Source organism: Pinus tabuliformis, chromosome 9 (assembly GCF_031772625.1).
Source record: "Pinus tabuliformis cultivar Carrire ecotype Pingquan chromosome 9, CPIR1, whole genome shotgun sequence".
NCBI classification, from domain to species: Eukaryota; Viridiplantae; Streptophyta; class Pinopsida; order Pinales; family Pinaceae; genus Pinus; species Pinus tabuliformis.
The window spans coordinates 1,552,810,394-1,552,825,574 of record NC_142307.1 but is presented as its reverse complement, the minus strand read 5'-3'; the positions used below and the strand labels follow the sequence as shown (position 1 = coordinate 1,552,825,574).

Sequence of the window (15,181 nt, the reverse complement as noted above, 5' to 3'; positions counted from 1 at the left end):
AAAGGAAAAACTCGAGGCAACATCAAACCAAGCTTAGCCTCGTAGCTATCCCTACGAGGACAGGAGAGGGCTCTCTCCAGTCAATATCGATAAAATGAGCAATCGGGTGTGAGATGACTAAAAATGGGAAATGATTTTAGGCTAGTAAATGGATAGGAAAGGGGTAATTTGATAAATGGCTGGGTTTTCTGGGCATCGTGGGATCGAGAATAGCATGAGTAGGGAGATTAAATCCGAGACATAGATTATCTCAGGAGGCAAGATAGGCAATAAATTTAGCATTCAATTTTGAAATTATATGGAATGAAAAGAATGCTGAGAGGTTGATAAGGGCAATAGATGAATCCTTATCAAACAAAAGAAAACACAAAATATGAATACCTTCCCAAGGCAGAGCAGCAAACTGGATTCTGCCTTTCTCACTTAAAAGTATTCATTTAGAAATGATTATGAAATGAAATGGAAACATAACAAGCAACATATGAAACAAAGGAAAAGACAAATGCTAAATTCACACCACAAGAATCTCAGGAGTCAGAGCTGTATCTTTTCATTAAATCCCTGTCAAAAACTGTACAGTGAAGTTTTCCTTCACAGCTCTCCCACTGTTTGCCAGAACTCAGAACCCTCCACAAATGATTTGTCATACAATAAATAAACTTCATTTGTGGGAAAACAAATCGATAAAAAATAGGGAGCTGGAACACCAATCGAAGAAGATAGGAAAAGAGCTGTCTATCTATGATGGCGACAGAACAACATTACATTATTCCAATTGAAATCTCTGATGACCAGCTGGAAAGGTGTACACTGTAACTGTAGACCCTTTGAATCATAACTAAAGTCCAAAAATAGGAAATCGAATCCTATTTCTCTGCTAAAATTTGAGCCTAGAATCGTGTAGTTGCTGATTTTAGGCCTAAAAATTCTCTTTCTTGAATGCCGCTTGGCACATACCTGCACAACCGCCCTCAAATTTCTGGAGATGCATTTGCCACTTTGCAGGAGGGAAAAGGTCTCCAATATTTTAATGCTAAAATCTGGGTCAAATCCACCACATATGTTCTTTAGATCGAATGCCAAAGTATGCAATGACTGCCACCTAAGACATAACGCCACTTTCATTCAATTTGGATCATGAATACGCAGATGAATCGTTTTACATTCATCATTCGGCAATTACATCACTGTCATTTGCTAGTATGATGACATCTTGCATGTAACATCGGTGCTTTTCAATGTAATCCTGCGTTAAGATAACGTCCAGAAGATGAGGTTCTGGAAAGTATCTTTCAGTTTACTGTTTTGTAAATATAGTCGCTCCAAATTGGATAGATTGGCCAAATTTGGCATTGGTCCCGTGAAGAGATTATGGTCGAGAGACAGATTAACTAATCGAGTCAAGTTTGCAAAATCGCTAGGCACCGATCCTGTTAGATCCCTTCCCGACAAATCTATTTCAGAAATTCTTATTTCCCCAGAGTTTTATCACAGCGAATTCCATTCCACAGTATCAAATAGCAAGGGTCAGCAGAAATCCAATCTTTTATGTCGACTCTACTTTTGATAGCGTTAAGAGCGTCAATATCTTGAGAATATGTTGGGTAGTCTGATTGAAGTCGCTGGTAATACTCGAAAGCGTTGATTATAGGAGGAAGGGTAGACTCACTTCCCTCAATCAAAGTAAAAACAACATTTGATGTAGCACCGGAGTGGATTGGAACCTCTTGAGCAGAATAATTTCGCACCGAAGTAATGGTTTCAGACACCTTTACACCATCTATCTCGACAAAAATGATCTCGATTTCAGACATAGCCACATTCTTGATCTCTGCAATCTTTGAGATGCTTTCTCTGTAGTTTACTTGAGGAGCACCGACATTAGCCTCGACCTTGAATTCTCTCTTCAAACGGTCAACAATGATTTCAAGATGCAACTCCCCCATACCTTCAATAACAGTTTGATTGCTCTCTTCATCTCTTGAGAAGTGAAAAGAAGGATCTTCCTGAGCAAGCTTGACAAGACCCATAGACATCTTGTCCACATCAGCTTTTGTTTTCAGTTCAATTGCGACTTTAATAACAGGTTCAGGAAAGTCCATTCTCTCCAGCACAACTGGCTTATCAGGATCACAAAGAGTCTCTCCTGTTATTGTATCCTTCAAACCAGCAAGTGCTACTATATCCCCTGTCACAACAATCTTGACATCATCTCGACTAATTGCATGCATTCGTAATAAACGTCCAATTCTTTCTTTCTTCCCTTTGTTGGAATTAAGTACATATGATCCAGCTGTGAGGACGCCAGAGTAAACTCGGACAAATGTAAGAGATCCTACAAAGGGATCTGTCATAATTTTAAAAGCAAGTCCGGCAAATGGTTCATCATCACTAGCACGCCTTTCTAGGGTTACTTCTGGATCATCAACATCTGTTCCCTTCATTGGTGGCAAGTCAACAGGGGAAGGCAAATAATCCACAACAGCATCCAATAAAGGCTGCACACCCTTGTTCTTAAATGCTGAGCCACAAAGAACAGGAACAAAACTGATAGATATGGTGCCCTTTCTGATCAATCTCTTGATTGTTTTCTCGTCGGGTTCCTCTCCCTCGAGATATTTCTCCATCGCATCATCATCAAGTTCTACTATGGTTTCAATCATTTGATTCCTATATTCTGTGGCTAAATCTAGAAGGTCTGCTGGAATATCCTCATAGCTAAACTTCGCACCCAATTCCTCTCCAGACCACAACACAGCCTTCATTTTCACCAAATCAATAAGTCCCTGAAAATGTTCCTCCGCCCCAATGGGAATTTGCAGAACAAGAGGTTTTGCCCCTAGGTTTATTACTATCATGTCCCTTGTCCTGAAAAAGTTTGCTCCAAGTCGATCCATTTTGTTAACAAAACAAATTCTGGGAACACCATACCTATCTGCTTGTCTCCATACAGTCTCTGACTGCGGCTCAACACCAGAAACACTGTCAAATAGACAGATAGAAAGCAAAATCCAACTCGGAGAAGATTTGGCAGAAAATTCACGTTACAGGCTTATGCACCGCGTGCCAATCCTAGTGCGCCGCGCCTGGTGAGTGCGCCACGCTAGTGTATATTTGCACTATGTAAAAGCGCCAAGTGCGCTGCACTCCCTCAATGCGCAACACCACCTGTTGTGTGCGCCGCGCGCCATCTTCACACAGTCATGGCTTTAATATCACAGCTTTGTTCTTCCGATCTTCACACTCGACTTCTCTTTTAAGCTTTTGATATCTCATTGAGTGCAAATGAATGAATGGCTTTAAGAAATATCTTATATAGACATGGTTTAATCTTTGCTTCTTCAAAACCCATTGTTTACGTTGCAGAACTTGGCACTTTGACAACTTTGATACAAACTCTGTTTTACAATTTTTTCATTTTTGATTTTTTTTTTTTTTAATGATGAGACTCTTTGTCTGCTTGCAGGGATGTTTAGCATGAAGTTTGGCAAGGTGACTAGAGCCTGCAAAACCATTTCACATGTGCCTTCCATCCCTGAAATTCCCATGCTGATATTGCTATTGTTGAAATGCATTTGAATATCTTCTTTGCAGCCACAGAAGAGCTTAAACAACGTTGGACAATTTAAGAGGAGGAACAAAATGTGAACTGCCTGCAACTGTACATTTGCACCAACTTTCTTCCGTAAAATTTCAGACAAGCTTCTGTAAAATAATATTTGACCAAATTGTTCTCGTTCTATGCCTGGATGACTCTTCCTTACAATTAAATTCATTGTAGAAATGACTTGCAATTTTATGCTCCTGCTTGGATTATCCAACATTATTTGATGAAGCTTCCTGAAGAGTGTAATCCACATTGCAAAATGAGGGTTGAGGCTGCGCATGAAGAGCTGTAGAACTGAAAATTTACATATTTATTACAACAAACAATTTTAACGATTTCTTCTTCAAAACAGGGTTTTGAAGAAGAAACATTCTCAGCTTTATTGGTGATGAAAATTGTGAAGTGAAAACTTATTAGGAACCTCCCTGCTGGCATTGTTGGACATGTTTGAAGACCAAATCAACTAACCCTAGACCTAGGAGCTTAAATGACTCTTTGTTGACTAAAATGGCATTTGATGACTGCAAATGACGAGAAATGAACCTTGGTGAATTTGACTCTGACAGAGGACTGACAAGACTGAGTCTAATAGGTTCATTGGAAAAGACGAAGACGAATGGAATCGTACACGTATGAGTTCGATGAGCACCAGAGGTGATATGTCATCATATGGGCCTAAGGATCTTCTTTAGCTTTCCCATCGAACTTGGGGAAATCACTTGGTATCTTGGATGGCACTGGAGGCCAGTACGACGAATGAAGAATCAGATCATTCGTGAGATGTGATACATCCGACAATTCAAGTGTAGCCAAGAAAGGTAATTGAGTGTTAAAAGACATGGGAGGTCGATAGATGGGCCCATAAGGAGGAGCCCATCCCTACTGGTAAGGATTTTGACCCCACAGTGGGGGATTTTGGCCATATGGCATCTGAGGCTGCCCCCATTGTGGATTACCTTGACCAAAGGAAAGATTCAGACCTTGAATACATTGAAACTGTCCATGCACAGGTTGCTGATAGGCAACGTATGGGTTAAAAGGCTACTGAGCCTGTTGACCTTGGACATATGGGTGTGGGACCTATTGTCTTGGAACATAGGGCTGTTAGGCCTGTTGTCCCTGAACAAGAGGGTTCTGGACCTGCAGTCCTTGGGCATAAGGTTGATACACTTGTTTCCCTTAGATGTAGGGGTTTTGTACCTAGTGCCCTTGACTGGTAGGATTTTGAACCTATTGGCCTTGGACAAGAGGATTTTACACCTGCTACTGTGGGACTTGACCTTGAACCTGTCCCTGCAAGGGTCGCCCTTGTTGATAGGTATACAATGGTTGTTGCTGCTCAGGTTGGTTTTTCTGACCTTGCGGTTGCAAAATTTGTCCCTGGGTTTGCAGAGGTTAGCCTTGCGAGGGTATGGGTTGAGAGGTATGTAGAGCATATTACATCTGCTGCTGCGCAATTTGCTACAACTGTTGGAAGCACTGACCTTGTGGTTGTTGTAGGTGACCTTTTTGCAAGATAATCTTCCCTTGTTGTTGCGCGGAAAGCCCTTGCTACAAAAAAGGTTTCCCTTGCAGTAACAAAGGTTGCCTTGGTTGTTACAAAAGCTACCCTTGCTGTTGCAAGGGTACTTAAATAGTGCCCACGAAATTACCGAACTAAATCTGGCCGTAGCCAGGCTGGATGTACTGCCCAGACAGGATGGTGTAAGGTTGATTAACCAATCCTTGAGAACTGTATGGAATATAAGGATTTTGGTATTGGACCTGAGCCCCATAAGGTTGCTGATACTGAACATTGTTTGATCCAGACAGACCACTAGGATTCTGAACCTGTTGGTACTGGACATTGCTTGATCCAGTAGGGTCAGTAGGGTTGTAAATAATACCAGAAGAGGGATGGTTTATACCAAGCATGTGAGCTTGTGAGCCGCTCACATTAGTGGCACCTGACACCATAGAGACATTCAGATTCTACCCCCCAGGCAGTGGCAGAATCTGACCATTGACTAACGAGACAAAGGAACTGGCCGAGACAATCTTTGAAATCGTCGGTTGCGACTGCTGCGTAACTAGGATTGATGGTACGAGGGTGTTCGGGATGGTGGGTTGAACCGGGATTGAAGTAACAAATGGCTCGGAGGTTGTGTTCGTGACGAATGGACCTGACGTAAGTCTGACGCCTGATGCCCAAATAGAGTTATGGTAGAGTGATGAGGCACTCGGTGTGCCCAAAACTAAGTGCCCTAAAGACACATAGCCAGGTGGCAAGCTCACGGGAATACCTTCTGAATAAGAGAAACCCTCGGGAGGGAATTGCGACTGCAATTCTTCCCCCTCAACAGTGTGTGGAGTTGAGTCTTTAGACTCATCTGGAGAAGTGACTGGAGCATCGCCCTCGGGTTCCATGTTTGGAAACAAACAATGACGGACAACTAAACATGTACTAGGGGATAGTTCCAAAGGAACACCCGGTTGATCGTACAGACTGTAAGGGTGCTATGGTGATATCTCAAAAACATCAAAGAGAGGGTTCAGAGGATAGATAACCAGTCCAGGCTGATCGTCAGTGGTAGAAGAGTTCTCTGGAGTTTGAACATGATTATCCAGAGATTCCAGGTAAGACCAGCAGATGACCCTGAATTGAAAGTAGGTGGAGTATGAGATGATAATGGTTGAACACTCAAAACAATTGCAAGTTCAAAATTTTTGTCCTCAAATGGCTCTGATAACTCAGGAAGTGGCTCCTTGGACAATCATTCAGACAGAGGAGAGGAAGAGGAAATGGGTGAATAGATGGTTCAGCCATGATGATCTTGTCTTAGCCGATAGAACAAATAAATTCAAGGCTTTTAAATGTCCTTTTAAGCGAACTCACGATTTGGTAAAAAAATATAACAAGATGTTTTGGATCGTGGGCAATCAATTATTTAAGATGCATAAAAGACTGATGTTCTTTCATTTTTAAAGAGTCGAGAAAGAAACAAAGATGACTCTATCGCTTTCGATTAGAAACGAGCTCGAAAGGATAAGTGCTCGGATGATCTTTTAAGTTTAATGAGTCAAAAAGATCAATTGACTACTCTGGATGGTCTAGGTAAACAGGATTACTAGGCAACCATGAACTGTAGAATACCTCCTGGTGAACCAAGAAGTACGAGAAGGAAATCTCCTCGAATGTTGTGTTTGGTGTATCATGTTCGCAAGGCGATTGACTTGACTTCCTAAGGATAAAAGGATTGCAGCCTAGTGGGGTCTACCGTTATATACGCAACGATACAGGGAGCTCAAATCCATGCTAGCACTGTCTAACGCTGAAGCTAATGACAACTGCTAGGTTTATAGACACTGGAACACGTCTCTAGCCTAGACCTTCTAGATGTGATCGTTAATGTCAAATGCGCCTTAGGTAAATTTAATTCATTTTAGAGTTTATCTTGAGTTAAGTTTCAGTTTTTAGGTCTTAGCAATGCTACTTGAAAAACCTAAAATGCAACTAAATGGGACAAAATCCTTTCAATTCGATGAAATGCCTACACTATAGAGGGTAGAAACTACTCAATCAAATGCAAACAATCAAGCAACTGAAAACGAAATGATTTTTCACTACACTTTTTGAAAAATAAACTATTGAAAAATGCATTCCAATTCCTAATTTCCTGACAAGAACTTATCTATTAGTCCTTTCAAAATGAAAAAAATTCGCTTCCTTTTCAAATGTTGATGCAATTCTAGTTTCGAAGAGATGCGAATCATAATGAAGCAACAAACTAGAATTTCACATTTTCTCATAAAACAACGAGACAAACTTTTGCATACATTCTTTCAATGAGAAATTTTTTGAGACTATGAGCTCTTCAAGCAGATGAAAACATGAAAAGAGAAGTTCATTGAGATTGACGAAGCACCGAATTTTCCAAAACACAAGACCGACAATGTTATTTACGTCGGGAAAAGACGTTCAATCTAGTAAACAAAACTTTTTCAAACTTGTGCAAAAAGAGGTCAAAGTCGTACAAGGGACCAAAAAAAATGCAAAGAGAAAACACACCCATAACCAGACTCGATGAGTCCACAAGCTGCTGAATGGACAACTAGCTAGATGTCCTAGTGTCGCTGGCCACTCAATGACTCGATCAATCAAACAACAAGATGGCAAGCCTACAAGCAAGCAAAACCAAACGAAAAGTAGCTTTCTAATCAAGGAGAAAAACAGTAAAAAGGATCACAGGGTAAAAAACACAAGAGTAGAATACACTGGCCAAGATTGGGGTCTAGCCCTAATCTTCACTTACAGGAATCGGTGCGACTACCTAACTGACAACAAATGCCAGAGGTGGGTTGACACGACTGTTCCTTTTCAATTTGTGCTGATCGGTGCGATTGTCAACCGATTAAACGTGTTGTCCGAGGAAACTAAGAAAAATGAAAAAATTTCAAAAAAGGGACGAGATATGCTACTATGATTTTTAGACTTAAGCCAGTAAGCAGGATAAAAGCAACAGAACAAAAGGGAAAACGTGAAACTAGCAAAGTTCTCACGAAATCATGAAATCAAAAACAAACAAAAAGATGGTATCTCCCTAGTGGAGTCGCCAATTTATGGTGAAGTAAAATTATAAGTGCGGATACGAACGAATTCCTCTAGCCTGATAATGGGTCTAACCACAATAGATACATTCTATGGAAGATTTCCTTAGGTTAGAATCAATCAAGAGGGACTACCACTTGGTCGCTTATCCTGCTTGATGATGTCCTCGTTTGCTCGTTCCAGCAATCTATTGCTTCCTTCTTCAAGCTCCTAAAACAAGTAAACAATAAAAACACACAAACATAATAATAGACAAATTGCAATTTAACCTACTTAATGAGTCAAGAAGCAGCAAGCCATGAATATGTAATATTACAAAACATGTGGGAAATCAATCGATAGTTGCATATATTAATATCAAAGAGAGATTACAACCATTCGTCTTGACATCGCAGTCTTCCTCTTACAAGACCAGGTTCCCACACACTTCTGCTATCACTTTATGATGGCTTAAAAAAAAAAATAGTTTAAAGACTCTTCCCTTTAGGCTTCACTCCAAACCAAACACACTTCTCCCTCACACAACTAGATGGCTACAACTAGTAATAGCTTGCTTGTCAAATCAAAATAGTATACTCACACTCAGCCAACACTCTAACTAGCTTGTGCTTGGGAAGAAGGGAGGTTTATATAGGAAATATGGATGAGAGATAGATCCTCTTCTCATGGGAGAAGGACTTATCCCTTGAGTTAGTTCCATCATTATAGGATAAAGGAGCCCAAACTGTCATCCTTGACCCCATCCAGCCAAACCATTTTCTAGAATTCTGTCATGGAGCTTCTAGAGATGGAAGCTTCAGCTCTAATTTAAAAAATTTTACATAAGAGGACCGGTGGGACTGGAACATAGCTCAGTCGCACCAATAGGCGTGGGGAATAGTGTTAATCTTTGCACATCGGTGTGGGGGAGACAAAGGCCATTAGCGCCGGTCTTGTAAATTGGGAAAAATAGAAGTTTAAGGGGAAATGGTGCAAATGGGAAATGATCTGCTCATGAAGAGGGGAATAATGGGAGTTTCTCCATGAAGGCAAAGCATGCGAGATTCACTGTAGAGGTCCTCTAGGATCAAGGAACGGGGAGTATAAGGACAATGAAAAAATGCTATGCAACAGGGGTCTTCTATCTCATTCAATCGTTCGCTCAAGTACGAGTCTAACCATGAGAATATGTGATCTGAAGTCGAACATGGGAAGACACCGTCTGATTAAGAGCCAATGATGTAAGCCATTAACAGACGTGAGAGAAATAACTGATAATGATAATGATCCTCAAGGCACTGTAGTACATTCTGCATGGTGTGAATAGATGTTTTGATGTCGAACACCATACAAAGTGTTTCGGTCGAAGGCCAGTGATGTCAACCTATTGCCGTAAGTGAGAAAATTTCCATTGATGCATGCAAGCCTCAAGGTACTGGAAGGGTGTTTCTAAGTCAACTTCTTGGATAATGTGCTGATGTCGATAAGAAGCGACTCATTGTAGGAGAGCCTTGATGTATCCAACATCAATGACACGAAACGAGTGTAATGATTTTGGAGATGAAATTTGACTGACGACACAAGGCTCAGGAATGGCGGTAATGAAAATGAAGGTTTATGGTATTGCAAAGGATGAATTTTGACTGAATGACTTCTCTTGAACATGTCGGTGACATTGAAATGAATTGGTAGCATTGACCCAAAACAAGGTGATGGATGGTATGATGTACCAACGGTATGATAACGATCAAGTTGATAACCCAACCTAAATAGTCATGGTGATGAAGTGAAAGTGTTATGTTCAAAAGCGACCTACTATTAAAAGTGGTTTACCCCTTTTTCAATTTTCCCCATTCATTGCTAATTAGTACCTCTTTATTTTTATCAAGCTTGAGGAGGATAACATATGCTTGTTGTATAATTCCACCCTTCAAGTGAATCCATCGCTATGTGATGTTTTAACGAGTCTAGCGAAGGTGAAACTCGGTCTTGTCATGATCGACAAGTTTGTCGCTATTTGATGTTTAATGAGTTTAACGACAAATATAACTCAGTCCTTTTCATGTTTAGAGAGTTTGAAAAGGGACGAAAAGAAAACTCCACAAGTTCTTTTTCGTAGATTTGTCTCTCAAGCCCAAAAAAGTGTAAAATAATATGAGAGAGAACCTATTGACCATGTTTGGTCAACGTATTCCTTTTTCGTAAATAACCTATCTCAGCCCGAAAAAGGGTTAAACTTATACTGAGTACATGTCGTTTCAAATTCGTTAACAAGCTGAAAAGAACAAGCGCCCGACAATATTTTCATATTTAGAGAGTATAAAAAGAGCTTAAAGAGGACTCCAAGGGGGTTCCTTTTTCGATGTTTAACGGAGCTCGAAAAATAGATAAAAGTATGCTCTTTGGTCAAAAATGCAATTTACAATCGAGCATGTCAAATTCTTTAAGTCATCTGTAAAACTTGCTCAAAACACCACCAAATGGATTAAACATACCTGTTTCATGAGTAAAAATAGGTAAATACTAAATTTTATTCAAGTAATGAACATGAAAAAAACATAAAACAAGTATTTACCATGTCATTTTTACCATTTGATATTTACCATTCAGTTTTGTGCTCTAGGCTAGTTTTTTACCTCGAACTTCAGTAGCTGATTGCGAGAGATTCTGTAAACCATTTCTCATGCCGTTTGCAAAAGGTAGGAGATCTACCCCTCTTTCTTTTCATGTCATTATTTTACTGTTTCATGCAAGTTTTTGGGTTTTTTGGGGCCTCTGGGGTTATATTTTTTCACCCTGGGATCAACGCAGGCTTGCATGTCGAAAATTGTGCTGAAGAGCACCTAGATAGAAGGCTGCCTACTCTGCAGTGCATTGTCTCCTTGCCTGGGTTGCGTTGGGCGAGTTTCCCAAGTTTGTTTCACCTGTTTTCTCCACAATTTGTCCTATTTTTTTCATGGAAAGGATCCTAATTAAACTTATGGTTTGATTGCAGGCTTTCATCGGATCAGAATGACTATTACTTGGCGAGAAATATGATGAGTGCCAGTATTGCAGCAAGGATGCTGCAACTCCTAGACTACCAGCTTTACTTATCAACCCGGGGTTGGTACAAAATTGGAGGTGACAGTGCTATATGCACAAGTAAAAATGAAGGTCCTTCTTGTTGTCTCTGTTCATCTGGTGAGAGGCCCCATGGGTTCCAAGCCAGACTTCTATAGAGTTAGAAGAAGCTTGATTCTTTGATGGAAGAAGAGAAAATCCATTCTAAGAGAGATACTCTACTACAGTAATGAAGAAAACAACATGTAATGCTAAATCACACCATATCCTAATTAACCATTTAAACAACTATGCTAAGAAGAATTGCTAAATCAACACTAACCTAATGCTGCTATCTAAGTTACAGAAGTAAAGAGCATCAAACCATACTAATGTGTAAGCAAGGAACTAAAATAAATATGTTTTCACTTTTTTGGTCTTTTTTGTGTAAATATTTATTTATTAATACAGAAGTGCGATTTCTGAGTTTGTGTGGTGTGTATTGAGTAATTGAATTATGAACTATGTGTGGATTAGAGTAATTCTGCATAACATAAGTGTGCAGGGAGTTCAAAGAAAATCCTAGAGAGAGGACAGTGCTCAGAGGAGTATTGCAATGATTGGACAGTGTTGGAGTCTGATTAAATAACCAAATCAAAGCTTAGGAGTGGCAGCGTTTAAATAATACGCAGAACAAAGTTCAGGAAGGAGTCAAGTAGAAGAGGAATCGAAGATCGAAATCAGTGAAAGGAAGGCGTAATGAAGTAACAATGTACAGGAACCATTGGATCAGTCGGATCAACGAATAGGATTAATGGAACATGAGTGGTGTAGGTCTTATCGCAAGAGATTAAGTTTATAGATGGATGGATCACATCAAGTCACATGTAGATAGAAAGGTGGAAAACATGTGGAATGATGGAGTAGTATTTGTAGGCAGTAAGCAGTATCTTGCACACCCTAAGAGCTGTAAGCGGTATTCCTAAATTTCATGCGATTAGCCTAAGTGGGTGACACGTAACACGGGGAAACCACTTTTCTCACGTGCTCTCGATCAGATATCAGTCGTGCAATAATTCACGCGAGATTTCATGATAGCCATTGGATCATGCAGGATTGATCAATGGTGGAGATCGGCCAAGCTAGTTGGCGAGCAGGTGACATGATAGCCGTTGGATCAAGTGAGACAGATCGACAGTGGAGATTTGGAGTGCCTAAAGTCAAACGTTGAAATGAATATGTCAGCTATGCGAAATACGGTTGACGGTGATTGGTCAAGTTTGTTGTGGATCGAACGGTAATGAAATCCACGGGTATAATATGATTAAGATGTGATTTATTAGTTTATGCTTAAGCATTTCAATGTGTCTAGGGGAATTTCAATGAAAAAGGACAGAAAAAAACTAGTGAGGGTGAGGGTGGACTGAGAGATGGTTGAGGTAGATGAAGTGAAATATGGATGCTAGTGATGAAGTCTAGACCTCCTCTTGAAGTACCTGCAATGCCTAAGACGTGTGTCTCTTCCAAGAACTATGCAACAAGATACATTCTCATAAGCTAGAAAAGCATGAATCAGTTGCCCATATTATGCATGAAGAAAGTGCTGAAGGAAATGAGAACATGAGTGATTACAGAAAGAGAGTGATGGAAAAATATGACAATGAAATGAACCAAGTACTGAAACAAGACAACAAACTCTAAAGCTCATGCAAGAACTAGAAGTCTGTGTTTTTGGGGGTTGCTGAAGGGTCTCTTCCTCAAGTCATGGTCCCAGAGGGAGGAGGTGAGATCGAGACACCTGCTGAAAACCTTATGGTGATATTTTTCTCTTCGCTTACCTGCTAATTGAATGAAGGCACAAATTGAAGCAAACTAAAACACAACCAATCTACTCTACACTGATGTAATGGAAATGCAGCTACTTAAGCAAACAAATGATTAAACCATGAATCTATGCTAGCATACATGTACAATAAAGAGGATCCTTGGCTGCGAAGGTTGAGCCTTAACCCAAGAGCTTCAGCCCTATGAGTTAACTCAGTGCTAGCTCAAAACAAAACTCATTTTTGTTATCAAAACCATGGATTACATAAAAAACTGTCACAAGTCTTGTAGCTCGAAAATAGAGTAGAGTTTTACAATAAAAAATCTAAATCCTATTGAGGTCCTATGCCTCTCTACTTATACATATGAAGTCTCCAACGACTTCCTTAAAATTAGGGAGGCTTGGCTCCCAAACTTAAGATAAACTTGTGCTTTGAATTTGACTTGATCTGCTGCCTTCAAGTCCTCATGATTTGGCTATTTGCACTCCGAGCTGATGGAGGAATATTCGAATGGGGGGGGGTAGTAAATGAGGAGGATTTACCTCCTATAATTCCTCTCCCTTGTCCCATTCGATTTTTGACCAAGGTATTTGCCAAAATTCCTTGCTTTTATCCTTTAATCCTGCATTAAATGTACATTAGACCACAAAGCAAAATATCCAACTCTAACTCATCTCATAAACAAAATATAATCAAAAGTATGCAATAAGTTGTGAGAATAGTTGGTTTGACTAAGCTAGGAGGTGAATTAAGGCCCATATAATTACCCAATGATGAGGCTCATCATCACCCCCCTACTGAAAGTGTTGCTCATCATCTGAGCAACTTAGTCAATGTCCATATCCTTCATGGATCTGGTAGCCTCTCTGACATCCCATGCCTCTGCTGTGGTCTATTCTTCTTGTTCATAGAAGCCCGCTTTCCTTTCTACTTCTTCCCACTGCCTCTTTTCCTCTTCTTCTTTTCTCCCTTCTAGCATCCCTAGGAGTAGTGATGGACTGAGTTTTAGGCCTATCCAATTGACCTTCAACCTTTGCATTTATTTCTTATACATAGGTGTCCTGTTGAGTGCCTTTCTCAACCTTTGAGGGGAGTGATATTCTTTGATCTTCAAGCTGTGTGGCAGTGTGTTCCATCTCCTTAAGAAAGCATGTATACTATCATCTCCTAGAAGCCTAAACATATCCTCAAAATGTGAAATTTCTTGCTCTTGGGTAGCAAGATATCTAGGTGCCAGCTGAGGATCATTTGCAATTAGATTATGGGTGCTGATTAGGGCCATGGGATTTGATTGTTCAGCTCTGATGAAAAGAGGTTCATTTTGCTCTCTGGCCAATATTCTTTGCATCTCTGTAGCCCTTAACTCCCCATGGTTCATCCATGATGCCAAAGCCATTAATTGTAGCTCTCCTAGCTCGACATTAGAGTCCCAAACATTCATGTCTGTGAGGGCCATGTTGTGCAAGTAAAACTCAGTCATTTTGGCCTTATCCTATACTGTAATTTGGTCACAAAGATCAATAAACTTCCTGTTGTCCTGAAATGGCATGGTTCCCCTTTGTGCTAGTGTTTTAATCTCAAATTGCAGCCTTTGTTCTCTGAGGTAAAGAGAATAGGATTTAGTTGGCATCCTACACTGGATGGATTCCAAGGAGAGGCTGGCCATACATGCTAGTTGGTTTTCCCTTTCCTACAGATGTCTTCTTAGCCATGCATTTTCCCTCTCAAGTTGATCTCTCATTATTGCTTCTTTGTCCCTTAAGCCACTTAGCTCTTTGCCCATTTCCTTGAGCTTCTCTTCCATGTGCCCAATGTCTTCCACCCCTTTTTGAGGTATCACCCTGCCTCCTTCAATAAACTGGTAGTAGGAGTCTAGGTTAGGTTGGGGACTTGGTTCCTTTGTCTCAGGGTCTTCCTCTTTTGTTTCTTGCTGCTCCCCTACCTTGCTTTCCAATTTCTGTGCTTCCTGTAGTTTTTGCTGTGGATCCTGTAGGATGGCCTTACCCTTTAAGGAAGTTGATCTGGTACTAGGCCTCCTTACATAGGTGATTGGTGACTTAGGGGAAGGCATTTTGTCTCTTGGTGTAGGGGAATCTTCAATCTCAATAGGGATTTTTGTTGATATTTGTGGCTTCCCTT

The 15,181-nt window shown here is 40.3% G+C and overlaps 1 pseudogene; it reads right to left on the bottom strand.

Annotated features, from left to right (window-relative positions):
• Window positions 1-1,469: 1,469 nt before the first annotated feature.
• LOC149154528 (elongation factor G, chloroplastic pseudogene) overlaps window positions 1,470-15,181 on the bottom strand; it is a 112,942-nt pseudogene continuing 99,230 nt past the window's right edge.